At 40.4% G+C, this 15,690-nt stretch overlaps 1 protein-coding gene across 2 annotated transcripts in view; it reads left to right on the forward strand.

The window, feature by feature from the left end:
• sv2a (synaptic vesicle glycoprotein 2A) overlaps positions 1-15,690 on the forward strand; it is a 46,622-nt gene continuing 30,932 nt past the window's right edge. Inside the window, exons 1-2 of one of the 2 annotated variants that reach the window (XM_051076216.1) lie at positions 1-139; positions 709-1,238. The gene's annotated coding sequence lies outside the window, so the exon portion shown is untranslated. The remainder of the gene's footprint in view (positions 140-708; positions 1,239-15,690) is intronic. The other variant, XM_018700062.2, reaches the window with a different exon arrangement.

Below are 15,690 nucleotides of genomic sequence, written 5' to 3' on the forward strand. Positions count from 1 at the left end.
TTAGTCCAACATGAGAGGATGAAGAAGGAGAGGAAACAATGTTTGGTGGCAACGGAAATAAGTAATAGAAGCAAAACCAGAGGAATGGGGGAATGAAGTTTGAGTCTGTTCTCAGTTTCTTTCTGTTTCCTCCAGACTGGTAAGTAAACAGCTGTTAATGCTAACACTGGCTAAGTAGCGATAGCAGTACCTTTTAGAGAAGCCACAGCCCAAAATGAATCCATTTCGTCGACAAGGCCTTTTTCAATAAAGATTTTTGACATCACAGAGCTAAAAGAGGACAGGTGTATGTAATAAAATTAATAATGGCTGCTTATGGGCAACACTGGTGCTTTTCCTAGATAGTGAATCAAGGATAAAAGGTATTAGATAGAACCGTATGGACCTAATTAGACAATCAGCTTACAAGTTTTGAATAAAATGAAGTTTTGGAAACGTTTAGGTTTACTTTGTCACAGCTTTCTTATTATTTTCCATCATGTAAAGTGTGTGCCAGTTATGGGAAATACCTTTAATTCTGAGACATGCAAAAAAACTGAAACTAAACTTTGTTAATTTATGGGTTTCATTGCGGATCTATATGTTTGTCTCAGTGTATCACGATAACACTGCAGTGATATTTCTATCGCATCCTTACAAGATGTATAGGATTTCAGTTGTTTTCCACCAGGGGCATCCTTGTCATTTTTTTTCTTTCTTTCTAACAAGGCCAATTAGAGGCACGAGCCCAAGCACGTGCGGGCAGAGGCTCGTCTTGCACAGTTCACTGCACCAACCATTTGGTACATATGGAGCAAACGACAATCTAACCGAGATAGACTTAGCATGAGCGCACGGTGCCCGCTGTACCACCCGGTTGTGCGCATCCCAGGTAAAGTCTGGCTTTATAATATTTAGATCCAGCAGTGGTTGAATCACCCAGGAGACAAAATAAATCACCTTCATCGTTCCCGGTTTCATGCACATCAGCAAACCCCCCCTCTTCTTACTCAGAGGAATGGTGTCTGCTGGAAGAGGGATGGGAGTGGAGGAGGGGGCGGTGTCTCCATCCAAGAGGGACGGTGTGTAGTAAGTGAAAGGGGCGGAGGTGGGGAGGAGGGCGCAGCTCTTTGCTACTACGTCAGTGTACATCACAGGAGCACACAGGACCTTTTTGCTTCAACTACTCGGGGTGACTCCCTGCACAGGAAAAAACGAATCCCGGTCACCCTATAACACGCAGACCTTCCCACCAAAAGGTAAGAAGACGAACAGTCCCCCTTTTGTGCGCAAATTTATCTTAATCTCTCTTTTAAATGCTTTAATTTCCGCTGCTGTGGCCGTTTTCAACCGTGCATGCAGGAGCAGGTTGACATTTAGGAACATTTCCGTGTGTTTATGATACAACTCGCCAATTATTTATGATTAAAAACGAGTTTAAAGGCCTTCGCTGCGCAACGCAATGACCCCTAAACCTGTACCCGAGGGGAAACAAGGCACAAGTGGAACTACGGTGAAAAATCTAGATATTACTAATTAGAAATGTTACTATCGGCAAGGATTTTAAGATTCCTGTCTGCGGATTTTGGCAAAATCCCCCCCAGTCGTTCTTATTCTCGCTGGGAGGTCTTGTGCGTTAAGAGCGATCATCTTCATCCATCTCAGCGCAGAGGATTCACTGTGTAGGAAGAGATGTAGAGAGGGGAGGTTAAGAGTGTTATGTTTTAATGACTTTAAACTGTTCCAGCTTCCCATCATCGATCCAGTTCTGTCTGTCTGACGATGGTTTTGGCACCGATGCCCTTGTCTCTTTGCGTCGCCTATTCCGCCTTTGCTCTCCATAAATTCGCAGTCTTGCCTTAACTGCACTTTTTTTCTCAGATTAGAAAAGAAGTTTTCCTGTTTATGTGCTGTTACCTTTGCTTTGTGCTACACCAGGCCAAGCGCCAAATGTGCAAATGTAGCTGGGGTGTCCTGTCCTGCGTCGTGCGCCACAATGACCTTGTAGAAACCCAGCGGGGAGAATGTGACGGAGAAAGAGTGATGAGCAATTTTTTTCCCCCTGCTTTCCTCTGTGGCGTTGCTTTGCGGTGGTTTATGTCAGTGGTGCTGAAACGACTTTGCCCTGAGAGGGACGTTGATTGATTTTGTGTTTATACCCTTTAGGGTGTTTTAAATTCTGGTTTGAAAGAGGTATAAGGTGGCTCTGCTGTTGGAAAACGAATTTATGGTCAGTTCGGTGTTTAGAGGTTATGCGTTTTACAACTTTACATGTCTGATGTCTTGTCCCTGTGGCAGCCATCACTGCAGCTCAGTCAGTGTCTGAGCTATGTATTCATCCAGCCCACATGAGAGGTGGGAGAGCAGCTACTAAAGCAAACCTGCAGGATACTGTGCAGTCCTCTTTTTTAGATGATTTATAGCTTGTAATTGTATAAATTAAAGGCTAACACACTTTTAGCTTCTTAATTAGTCACATTAAAGTATTTACCTTGACGTGTAGTGTAACAGACTCAAAACTGATGGTTTTGTATTTCTATTTTGCTTTGAATTAGTGGTTATGGCTGCATATTTTCATGTATTTGACACAAAGATGCCCAATCCACCCCCCAGGAAACCTTTCTTTTTTGTGTAGTGGCAATGCAGTGTTGGTTATATTTCCATCTATCACTTATACACCTGTGTAGCATGTGTTTGAGCCTGAAGGAGGAAAACATGCCCACATCTCCACATAGAAAGTGCTGCTAATCATTTATTGGAGGTTTTTGAGCATCAATCTTTAGTTGAGTTGGGCAAAATTATGATGTTTACTCTGACTTTGCAGTGGTTCAGTATCTGGCAAAGATTGCTGCAAGCTGTAAACCCAGATCCAAGCTTCAGAACATCACTTTTAGAGCTGCAGCAGTTAGTTAATTAACTGAATAGTTGATTGACAGAAAATTAATCCACCACTACTTTGATAGTCCGTCTTTTAGTTGCCAAATATTTGCTGGTTCCAGCCTCTCAAATGTGATGATTTAATCCTTTTCTTTCTCACATATGACAGAAAATTCTTATCTTTGTGTTTTGAAGTGTTGGTTAAAATAAAACAAACCATAATGGACATTCACAGGTTTTTCATTTTATATACAAAGTGACTAATTAAGACAATAATAAAATGAATTGATAATGAAAATAATTATTGGTTGCTGCCCTAATCACTGTAGATGGGCAGTTTCATTGACAGTGTGTCAGTTTTTTTTCTACAGTCTCTACCTGAGCGATCACTCAAAACCACAGAGCACAACAAAAGCAGCATGACGTGACATCTTTTTCGCAGGTGAAGCTGACGTTCCCATGTAAAGGACTGTTCACACAGCTTAATGCTTGAAACCAGGAGGAGCAAAGGGAGTTGCTCTGTTTGGCGTTCTCATTTTCTGCCTGCTACCCCTGCTGATTGGGCCGTGCTCCGGTCTGTCCGCAGAGATTAGCCCTGTCACAAGTTACAACTCGCCTCTCCCTGCAGCTGGGAGCAGTGGTGCTGGATATATTAGCATAACAGCTTTTAAAAAAACTGTCGGCGGTGCAGTAGAGCACAGCTCTGCACCTCAACTACCTTATCCAGGTGTTGTCAAGATCAGCAATTAGCACAACTGTTTTTAGATCAGTGCTTCAAGGAACACTGGTTCATTTGTGCTGCATCGTTTTTTTAGACATTTCTTTTTTTTGGCTTGTGATGCTGCTGCTGAAACATTACTCTCTGCTAAAGATTTACTGTCAGACCGAGAGGTAATTGATGGCCTTTTCCCTCGTCTCCAGATGGGAGGGTCGAAGCAGCGATTAGTGTCAAGCACATAACTCTCCATTAACACCTGACAGTGCATGTTTTTTTCTTAGAATATATCTCAGAAGAGGTATCTGACTGCCTCTTCTGCTTGTGCGAACAAATGCACTTGATTAATATTCACTGGCCTTGTGCTTTGCTTGTTTTTAATATTTGTGACATCTGTCTCTTAATTAAATGCCACTGCAGTTATGTAACAAATCATCAGGGATAATGAAGATCTATTTTACAAGTCCCAAACTTTCTGAATAATTTAATCATCATTTTATGGATATAAACTATTAACTGTAATTTCCTAGGAAGGTTTCTGGAAAGAACGGTGTAATTTGGTACTAATTACAGGGAAAATGGAGACAATGTTCAGCTGCTACACCTCTAATTAACTCGAGTTCATTTGCGGCATAACCTTCTTTTGCTGAAGTGCAGCTAAATGTGCAAAAACCCAAATCTTTTTGGACAGTTGTAAATTATGGGAATTCTACAAATACGGTGATTCATATTTCCAGAGAGGAACCTGATTTTTTTCTTGAGTTTGACAGCATCTCTGTCAGTTTTCCACCCATCAAGATTTTGACAGTTCCCTCAAAGAATTTGTGCCTTGACTAGTTTGATATTTTGGGGAATATACTTCTTTCTTTTTGAGAGTTAGATGAGAAGTTGATACCACTTTCATATCTGTGCATTAAGCAAAGATCTGAAGTTAGGAGGCAGCTAGCGTAGCGTAGCTTAGCATAAAAACAAGTGGAAGTTAACAACCTCCTGCCTCCAGCTCCTTCTTTTCTCATTTAACTTGTAGCGAAAATGTGAATACACATATTTCCTTAAATGTTAAACTACTCCTTTAATATGTATATTGTAGAAAACTGTCTCTGTCTTCCATGCAATTAACACCCAATTACACAGCCCTTGTAATTAGGAACTTAATAGGAGATTGTTAAGAAACGATGGGACCTGTAAAATAAAGCACCTCCTCTTCTCTAATGCACTACTTTAAAGAATTGGGCTCAGTAGATTGAATTTAACACAGTAATGAGGTGACACACGCACAAACCACAGCTCCAGCAGAAACACAAACAGCTTTGATGCAAAGGGAAACGAGGCTTGTAGTGGCAACAGTCAAATTCGCACAACCATAAAAAACACTGCACCCACTGTTCACTGAGAGGGAAGAGCTGCGGCAGAGCATCTGCAAAGTGCAGTGGTAATGATATCTGCACAGTGAGTTTGGCATAAAGTAGCTTTATAATCCCTCTCTATAATCCCTGCAGCAGCATATTCTTGGGTGTCTGGGAAGAATCCACTCCCTTCCTGGAAGTAGCGGTGTAGCTTTGCAGTACATCATTTATTATTGCACAGAATTTGTTGACCTGAATAATCATATCAGCACTGTCGTCTTTTTTCCTCAGTCTTGGTATGGCAAAGTCAGTGATTCCACCACTTTGGTCTGGAGTGGATGAGCAAAACTAATGACATCCATCCCATCAGCCTCAGCTCTGCTTTGCGTTTAGTGCCAGTTAGCAAATGGTAGCAGGCTCATATGCTAAACTAAGATGGTGAACATTACATCTGCAAAATGTTAGCATGTTAGCATGTAGCTTATAGCACTGCAGTGCCTAGGTACAGCAGATAAAATTACTCACCAAAGTTTAATTATGTTTCTTCTATAGTTAACTTCATTACCTGTGGTGACTGAGTAAGTGATTGTTAATTTGTCACATTTTCATGATGAATTACTTTTCATATTCGTAATTTGTCAGTTCTCAGCTGGTCAGTTGTTTCAGTTAGAGAGGGACATTTTGCAATGACTGCAGTTCACCACACAATTAACTTGGAAAGACATCACACTGCTGGTGAATGTTAATGAAGTAAACATTAGAGGATGAGACTAATGTGAGTTGCTGTGAGTTGTGGGATTGTACACACATCTGTGCTGCAGGTTTTGAACTGCACCTCTCAGCTGCCCTCAGTCTGAGTCCTCTTCAGTCCATTCTGCAGTGAGCAAAAGCCAAAATGGATGCAGAGAGCTGACGTCACTGTGTTTGACATGGTGTTGCTAGCTGCCTTGGTGCCACCAGGGTGACGGTGCACACTGAGAGCAGGGGCAGGGGAACAATGACGTGACTCATGTTAGGCTGCGGATTTTCCCAAAGGGGACTTGTGCATGTACAGCGCAGAGTCTGGATGGAGCTATGACCCAGTAAGCCTGACAACCAATCATCACACCCTCCTCTCAGGCTGCTGTTATGTCCTTAGCCTGGATGGGCCTGAAGCCATGCAAAAACATGGTGCAGCTGAATAAAACTGTCACTCCCTGTGTGACTGTGTGCAGATGTCACTCTGTGGTTGGTGCAGATGAGCAGGAAGTGGACCGGGGCTCTCTGTGAGAGGTTTTTATCGCACCGATACATCACTGCTGAAGGACGAGTCGCCTCTGCCACCTCTGTCCTTGTGGCCAGAAAACAAGACATGAATAATTGATGCATCCTTCACACAGCCTCAGCAGGACTCCCCAGAAAGCTCAGACCAGAGTAGCTGATAGAAAAATGATGGATGAGCATGGAGGAAAAGTGCTGGTGGATAGGTGAATTCTGAATTACCACAAGAGGCTTTGGCTGGGGCAGAAAGATGAGTAAAAGGCAGCTTGTAAAATATGTGTGTGTCTACATTTTCCACCTCAGGTTGGAGGGCATTTCAATGACTTCACCAGTGAGGGGGGATATTTCTAAACCAACTCTCCCTGAGAGTTTATATTATTTTGATTAAAGTCAGAAAATGATATTGATTTAACATTTGACCCCTCAGACCTGCAGGGTGCTTGTTAACTAACAACACAGTATAAATCATTCTGACAGGAGATCTCTTTTCAAAATGTTTGCACCCACAATGAATTTCATTTTTAATGCAGGGACATTAAGTTCTACAGAGTTTAACTTTCAAAGAGATGTTATTCTTGAGTTTTCTTGATGTGGTTTGGCACCTTTGCTCTGTTAGTGAAATGCTAATGTGAGCATGCTAACATGATATATTTTCCAAGTATCACTTCTTCTCACTATCTTCTTTTAAATATAGACAAGACTGCATGGTATTCTCCACATCCACCATTGTCTCTGACTATTCTGCTATTAAAACCTTAAATGGTAATGCAGATATTTAGGAATTTGGCTTGATTGTATCATCCAAGATTAATATTTGACATCTGTCACCTTTTTTTTTTTTTAACAGAACCTTTGCTTTATCTTACTGTGTTTTTAGATGTAAGTGATTGATTGGAACAAAAATATTTGGACTTGGTGAAGTAGTGAGCAATAACCTGGCAACAGCTGCTGCAATGTAATCCAATGGGCAATTGCCCATGTTATAGTACGTCCACTAAAGTGTTTGATTTTGCCACTGACAGGCTCAGATTGTTTTTAGTGTCTGACTTTATTATGGACAGGATTCCTACGGAGATAGATCTTTTTATTAAAGAGTAAGATCCTTTTTGTTTAACCATAAACATTGCTGTATATCATTACCAGACTCCACTGACAAAAACAGAAATTTAACTTAGTAGAACACAGGACCTGCTGGAAAGTCATTAGCATTCATCCTCTGGGGACCATTAATATCTGCACAGACTTCAGCAGTCCACCCAGTAGTTGTTGAGATCTTACAGTCTCAACCAAGGGGCATCATCATCCTTTATCATGGCTAAAAGTTTAAAGTTTCCATGAACTCCAATCACTATAGTTTATCACAGCGACTTTGTCAGCAGTCTAAACAGCTTGTTTCCTTTTGCTCAGCAGTCTGTACATCCTCCTACAGTAATGCTTCATATTAAGACAGTCAGCTGCCTTGTTTCCCTTTTCCACTTTGGCGAGCTGATCTTAAATGACCATACGGCTGAATGTAATCTCCTCCTGTGGTCTGAGCTCATCACTGTGGTGCTGGACAGTTTGCTTTATTATGAGTGTAGGTGTTTGTTGACTGAGTCTTGTGGGGGACATCTTCAAACAGAGCAGGTGCGTGGGCCGTGCCGACCCGACCCAGGATGCATCGCTCCTGTTACACTCATGAGGGCAGAAAAGACTCTCCAACTGAGATATCAGTTGAGGCAGTGTGAGTACACAGCCAGATTTGTGTACTTCAGGAATATTTAAAGTGCATCTCAGTGAGTTGTGAGGATTAACAGATAAACAGGTATTTTTCCTGTTGTTTTCTGTTGGCGACAGTGAGAAAACATGCCCTGTAAAACAAAAAGAAGCACATGAAACACATGAAAGCCAGTTATGATGTGTGATTCACACTGTTGTTATAGCTTAGTTTACTTTTGTTGACCGCCGAAAGGACAGCCGGCTCTCACTGTGATGATGGCGGTGCTTGGTGTTGCTAAGAAACCATGTGAAGAGTTTTGTTCTAAAATGACATATCAACAGTGAGTTTCAAAAAAACCTCAGACACCCACTCAATCCAATTTGTAACATGAAGTCCAGCCTGTATTTCTGAAAGATACGAAATATTCTGAAAGATGCTGAATATTATATAAATCTTAAGCTGTTTCTTTGTCAAAATGGATATGTAGTGTTTCAGGAATGAACTCATTTCCTTCGGCTTCCCCGCTTTCTCTACACATTTGTTGTTTTTTTTTTTCTATCAGCATGTCATCTTGATCAGGATTGTGCTGAGCCGCAGAGACAATCTATCAGAGGAGAAAATTCATTGCGTGCGTCACAGTGAGAAATCAAAGATGTCAGGAGAAATGAATTCAGCGCTGCATGACATTACCACCAGCCATCTGCAGCTCGGAGGATCCACCACTGACCTAATCATTCCTACCTCGCTCGCGCTCTCTTTTTCTCTCACACACACATCCACTGCGTTACAGTAATCTCCCACTTTTTCACACATGGATTTCTGCTTCACTCTTTGCACACACATCTACATACACTCACAAACAAAGACCATCATTCCTCCCATCTCGCTAACTGCAATGTCTGTGCCGTCAAATGAGCTTTAATATTTAATTCAGTGTGTAAATGGGAGTGGAGAAAAGACTGGAGCAGTAACACAAGAACTATAGACACAGTTTGAGCTGTAAAGCTGGGTGCTAATTATCAGTATTTATTGACTTTCAGTGTTTACCTTTGTTATAATGCGTGATAGTGATCCTCAGTTCATTATTTTGTGATTTTGCAAATGTTTTCCACATCATATTATTAAAACTGGACAAGCATTCTCAACTCTACAGCCCTACTTTACTGTATGTTTGTCTGTGATGAAGAGGAGAGCTGATACAGTTAATTGATTAGTTGACTGATAGGAGACTAATCAAAAGCTGACTAGTTTGATATCTGAAAAATTTAACATTAATTTAAGACAGCTCCTAAATAGTGAAGATTTGCTGCTTCCTTTTCTTAAGGGAAACTAAACTGAATGTTTTGGGGGTTTTAGAGAGCCAGACATAACAAAACATTTCACTGACTGAACGTTTATCTGAGGAAATAATCAGCAGATTAATCCAGAATGAAAATAACCATCTGCGACTATTTTGAGAATCGATTAATCGTTTTGGGTCATTGTTTTTAGGAGAAAAAAGTTCTCCTGTCCCAGCTTCTCCAGTGTGAATATCTGCTTCCTTAGTCATCTGTGATTGTAAACTGAATATCTTTGGGTTTTGGACAAAACAAGACAGGTGAACATATCCCCAAGACATTTTTCATTGTTTCTTTTCACAGTAATCTGACATGAATCGATAATGAAAGAATTCACAACCCTAATGGAGAGTGATAGTTTATGCATGGAGTTGTGCGTCTCTTTGTTAATGTGCATGCATGTATGTGAGGCTGTGTTAATCAGTGTGGTGATGAAAGCTAGAGTTATATTTGGAGACAGGAATGACTCATCCTGGCAGCAAACGAAGGGCTGTTAATTGGATGCATCTTTTAACGAACGCGTTTACCCCTGTTTGATCCTGGTTTTATTTCCGCAAACTGTTCAGCTCGCACTGCTGATTCCCCTCCAGCTGTGGTCCAACCTGCCTGCATGTGCACAACGGGGATGTCATCTGTCTGTGACGTGAAAAATTCATAGTGGGAATAATCAGTCTGGATGCACTGAGAGCTGCAAAAATTCAGAGGCATCAAGTAGGAATGTAATGCTTATCAGCTCTGATTGCAAGAACATCCTGTATGATGGAGTTATTCACTGAATTACAGCAAATACAAGAGATCATAGTCAAGATGCCCTAATCTCCTTTTTGAACAGTATTTATTTGCATGTTTTAGTGGTTCTGAAGATTAATACCACACTGCCCAAAACCCCTGTTGTCTCCTGTCATAGAGGTTGCTGCTGCTTGTCCCATCTTAACTTCTTGGTGTGTGTTTGTTTTATTTTTTGCTCTGTTGAAAAGGAAGAGGGGTTTCCATGCACTTGTACAGTCATTACAGCATCTGCTATTGTCAGAGACTCTGAAGGCCGTCAGATCTTTTTACACTGGGAGAAAAGTAGTCCTTTTCTGTTTGTGCTGTAAAGCTGTGTTTCCTCATGTCACAAAGCAACCCAGGAGATGAAGATAAATATAGTTTAGACCATAATATAATCCAATCTCCATGTTCATGCTGCAACTAAACCTTGGAACTCACAGCCACGTACAGGACTCCATTACTGTTTGGAAAGGAGCAGCTGTTGAATCTCAGCTTATTGTCCAGCTCAAATCAAAACACACTTCTTGGGTCTTTAAGATGATGAGACAACATCTTAGCCTCTGGTTGTTCGACACCTAGTTTACAGCTACACACTGCACACACATCTCCACCAGTCATAATGAGGTCAAATTGAGGCGTAGGTGTGCAGTTGGTGAATCAAAGATGCCGCAGACCCTTTTTTAAAATCATGTCGACACGAATAATGTGATTATACAAAAAGGACATACAATTTTCATGTGTTTGTCATGCGAAAGCGTCAGATAAAAATCATGTTTAGTGATATGCTGTGCCATTTTCCACTGGTCTTATTTGGGCATTGGGGACAAGAGAGAAAGCACAAGAAGAGATATGAACTTGTCTACCTCATGCTGTCAAGAAAATAAATTGAGCTGTGAGTGTGATGGGATTTCATCAAAGCTAGTTTATTCAGAGAGTGGTTTGAGGGCGACAGTCATGGTGGTGTATATGAACTGTTCGTTGGTTTCTTCCCCCTCATCCATCTTCTCCGTGCCAGTAACCGCTTGTCTTTTTCCCTGCCAAAAACTGTCTGCTGCTAAATGGGTCTTGTATTTTCACTAAATAAAACGTCTTGCTGCCATCATCGCGTGCCAAGGCCTGATGTAGAAGGGTAAATTTATTTCGAACAGCTCAGTTCAGCAGATGCTCTTAACGATTGCATTTTAACGGTGCAGTAAAGAGTAACTGTTAAATGCTGAGGGTTCTCAGCCTGAGTTATGAATGGCAGTTAGGCACTGGTGTTGAAAGAAATGTCTTGTCAAAGTCGGACTAATGTGGTTATAACTCCTTCAGTGGTAGCTGGAAATCTCCAGAGCTCCTCTGTGAGGTAAACTGTTGAGATGCCGGCAGAGTATTCACAAAATGAAATATAATATTCCCAAAGCACAACTTTACTGAAGAGTTGGACCATGTAGAAGATCAATAAAGCTTACAGCTTAAAATACAATCACTGATTTACACTGTTTCAATCACTATTGGCTTTTAATAAACAACAATAATATATAACATAATCTCAGATAATCAGATACAGCACTATTTTAAAAGGTCAGTTCATCCAAAATACAAAAGTAGTGCTTAAGTTTGGTGCAGCAGCAAAAGTTTCAGAGGCATGAATCTCCAAATCTCAGCACTAGCAGTTACAGACACAGTGGCTAATAGCTCCCATAAACTTTGCTAGCTCTGTTATTTTTGTCATTATTTGTTCTCTTTCCACCTGTTAGTGCTGAAGCAAGAAATACCCACAATGGACTGACTAGTGATGGGAACTCTGGCTCTTTACAGTGAGCCAGATCATTTGGCTTAGCTCGGCAATAAGAGCTGACTCTTTCTGCTCCCAAATGGCTCCTAATTTAGTACAAATTCTGGCTTTTATAACTCAGCTAAATCTTGGTTTATGTGCATGTATATCATTTAGATTATTCAGTGTAATTATATGAAGCATTATAATCTCCAGAATACTATTATTTTACATTATAGTTCACATTAGACACAGAAATTCAATCCAATTGAGTGGACATGAGACGATTACTGCTCATTTCCTTTACCATCCAGGCCTGCAGTGCTTTTTCAGATGCTCTAAACCAGACCTAATGTAAGCAGTAAACACTAAAGTTAAGCTAATTACAGCCAACCAATTACAGCCTATTCCCAGGTAATCACAGACCTCATCTTTACCTGACTTTATAACTCAGCACAAGCTCCACTGAGCAGTCCTGTGTTGTGTAATGACTCGAAAGCTGAACCTTGAAATTATCTGCTTGGCCACAAACCTCTAAAGATAAGTGAGGAAGTGTGTTTTTTTGGATGACCCCACCATTTTAAATTTGAAAGAAAATGAATTAACTGATCTCATTTAGTGCAAACAACATCAATGTGTTTCTCTTTGACAAACTGTTGACAGTGTATTTACCAGCCAGGTTTAATCTCAGCATGTAGGCAATAGCATTGCCATCAATATTGACACACTGACCATCATCAAACATTAAACTGAGAGAGACTGAATATTTGCTGAAAAACAGAATCATTAGATTTTTTTCTGATCTGTGAAACTGTGTGAATCCTTGGTACAGAATAGACTTAAGGCAGCTCCAGGATATTGCCATTCATTTAGCTCCCACGTTTTTGCCTGCTCTCCTTTCTTAGCATGCTCTTAGCCTGCCGCATTGTATGTTGCACATGTATCAGTGTGTGTTAGTGTGTGTGGTTGTGTGTGTGACTTTATTTCCCCTCCCTCTGGCGTCTTCTCTGCTCAGTAGAAGAAAATGGGATTACATAATTAAGTCTTTCATCAGCGGCGAGCGACAGTCGGGGGTTTTTGCTCGCTCCCCCTCGACTGTTAATTTATTATCAATTCACACTTCATTACAGATGCCAGAGCAGTTTGGAAAACTACTTTGTTTCACGATAAGTCTTTACAATCTGAGCTCATCTGTTTTCTCATTACGCCACAAAACATTTAGACTTCATTTAAGGCCACTTGCATTCGAAGACATCCCCCATATAATATGAATGTATATTTATCTTTGGAAGATCAGTGATCTTGGTGATATTTTCATTGCACTGAGGAGGCAGCTGTAGCTGCACAGTAACCCTGCATACGAACACTAGAAAAGTATTTGTTATTCATAGGCAGAGAGTCAGCCAACACCCACTCTCATCACAGTATCTCTGGTTTGTGGAAGGCTAATCGGACAGCGATGGGCTGCTTCATTGCTTTCAGATGGGCCTCCTGGTATAAAGGTTGTGACCATGGTGATGAAGGAGGGTCAACCAATCGTGTGACTCCACAGACAGAGAATTGACTGAGTCACTGTGCAGATATGGGTGTGGAAGACTGCAAAAGGACAACGTCTAAAGTTCGAGACAGTTGTGTTGTTAGCTTCTGCACCAAACAGAGACAGAGGTGATACTGCAGGCTGACTGGACAGACAAGAAGCCGCTATATCAACCACACATGTTCCTTATAGTTGCAACACAATTGTTTTCCAATTTATATAACTCTTGTAAGACTGAGCTGTAACCTCTGATAGACTATAATGTATAAAACAAGCACCATCTGCAATAAGGAGGAGAATTTAGAATGGTGACAAACTGTAATGCCTGAAATTCCTTGACATAAAATCTCTTTTTATAGCAAAGTAAACATCAGTATTTATTACTTGATCCTCTATAAATGTTGCATTAGATGTTTTCTTGTATATGGATTTAGGGCTGCTGCTGACACTTGTTTTCATTATTGGTTAACCATTTTGTCTACAAGATACCAAAAAATGCCTGTTATGAATTTAAACCCAAGGAACCCAAAGATATTCAATTTACTGTCATATAAGACAAAGGAGCATAAAATCACATTTAAGAAGCTGGAATGTGTTTGGCATGTTTGCTTAAAAAAAGGACTAAAATGATTTTTTGATATTAAAATAATTGCACATTACAGACCATTAATCCTAACACTACACATTCATCTTACAGGGGAAATGATAAAGTTGTTAGCAATAGTATACACATAATAATCTTGCCCTTCATCTGTTCTCCATCTTCAGCATATTTGTATGGCTCTAAAATCTGCATCTGTGCCTGTAACATTATTTGTCTTTGATGGCAGCAGTCTAGGCTGGGTAAATGTCAAAACTGACGTGGATACAAACTAATTGATTATATTCACAGGCTGCTGTCATTCCAAACAAATGAATTCTTCCCCCGCATAGAATTTTCGGAGTCAGTCTGCATAAGGATGAATCAGCATTTAAACACTCAAACGCACCACTCCCGTGCCTGGTTTACCATCTTTATATATAAAAACTGAAAACAAGGTCACTTCCTTGTTTCTTCCCACAGACCTTATCTATAATACTCCCCGTCTGCTCTGTACCAGGTTTACTAAATCACAGACTGTAGGAAACACAACACAGACAAAGTGTCTGCCGGTGATGTCGCCCATAAATTTCTGAAGGGACAGAGGATTATGATGGCTGGAGTTTATGATTTTCTGCTCTCTCTGCAGTTGTTTTTGAGCCATGAAATCCAATTTTGTGCAGCAGGGTAGAGCTGAGAGGAGTGAGGAGGCACAACCATCACACTGACATGGACTTTAATATATTGTTAATGGAGCTATCTCTCTCAAAATTGCTTTGGCGATACAGATTAGAGAAAGTGAAATGAGGTATTAAGACTCAGAAGAGAAGTTGAGGGTTTACTGTTCACTTCCAAACAGTCGGTTTTTGTGTTTCTTTCTGTCTTTGGACTCTTGGTCAGATAAAACCAGACATTTGACAAAACAATTTATCGATACATTGAAAAAAATAATTGTTAGACTTCTTGAGAATGAAAATCATTAGTTGCAACTAATGCTCCTAAATTAAGTCATTGGTAAGTGACTGTCCAAATTCATTACAAGGGTCTAAATCTCTGTAGCTTTGAAGCATTGAGACTATCTGACTAAACAACAGATTGATGTAACAACAGCTGACCATGTGAGTCAAAGCTGAGCAACTAAGAGAAAACAATTAGTTAGTTTGACTCTACTTTATAGTTTTTATCCAACTGACTCCATAAATTTGAATTCTTTATATGCATGCTAGATAAATATATATAACGTCTAAGCTTATTTAGTCTGTTAATGGCACATGGCTGATTCTCCAGGCTGGTCCTACACTGAGTTCACACAAAAATGCAAGTGAAAACTAAAATGAGCAATTTGTAGGATGATGTCCAGGCTGATGACAAAGCACCAAATGTCTTTCACAGCATTTGCTTGTGATGTGCTGCTGCCTGTCAGAGTGAGAAGCTGTTGAAAGAAAAGAGCTGCCCAACTATTTTTTGCTTAACATGACCACAAAATGAAGGATAAACAGGAATGGATAAATGAGGATTATTAAACGATGTCAGATATACCAGGTACAATAGGTCTTTACTCTGGCTTGAATAATTTGAGTCCAACCTGATCCCCACATTTCTGTGTAAATCCATCGAAAGCCTAAGGCCTGAGGGATGTTTGTGAGCCTGAAAATCCAAACCAATAACTCCAAATATTTTCATAGCAGTCAGTTTGAGCAGAGCTGTTCAGTGAGAAATTCAGAAAGACCCAAAGGCAGCGACACTGTGGCTCCATTTGCCGATGTACACGAGCAAATGGATTTAGCCCCGGCTGTTTGTTCCTGTGGTTCAGCCTGAAGCATTTGTATTTTT

Source organism: Lates calcarifer, linkage group LG15 (assembly GCF_001640805.2).
Source record: "Lates calcarifer isolate ASB-BC8 linkage group LG15, TLL_Latcal_v3, whole genome shotgun sequence".
In the NCBI taxonomy this organism is placed as follows: Eukaryota; Metazoa; Chordata; class Actinopteri; family Centropomidae; genus Lates; species Lates calcarifer.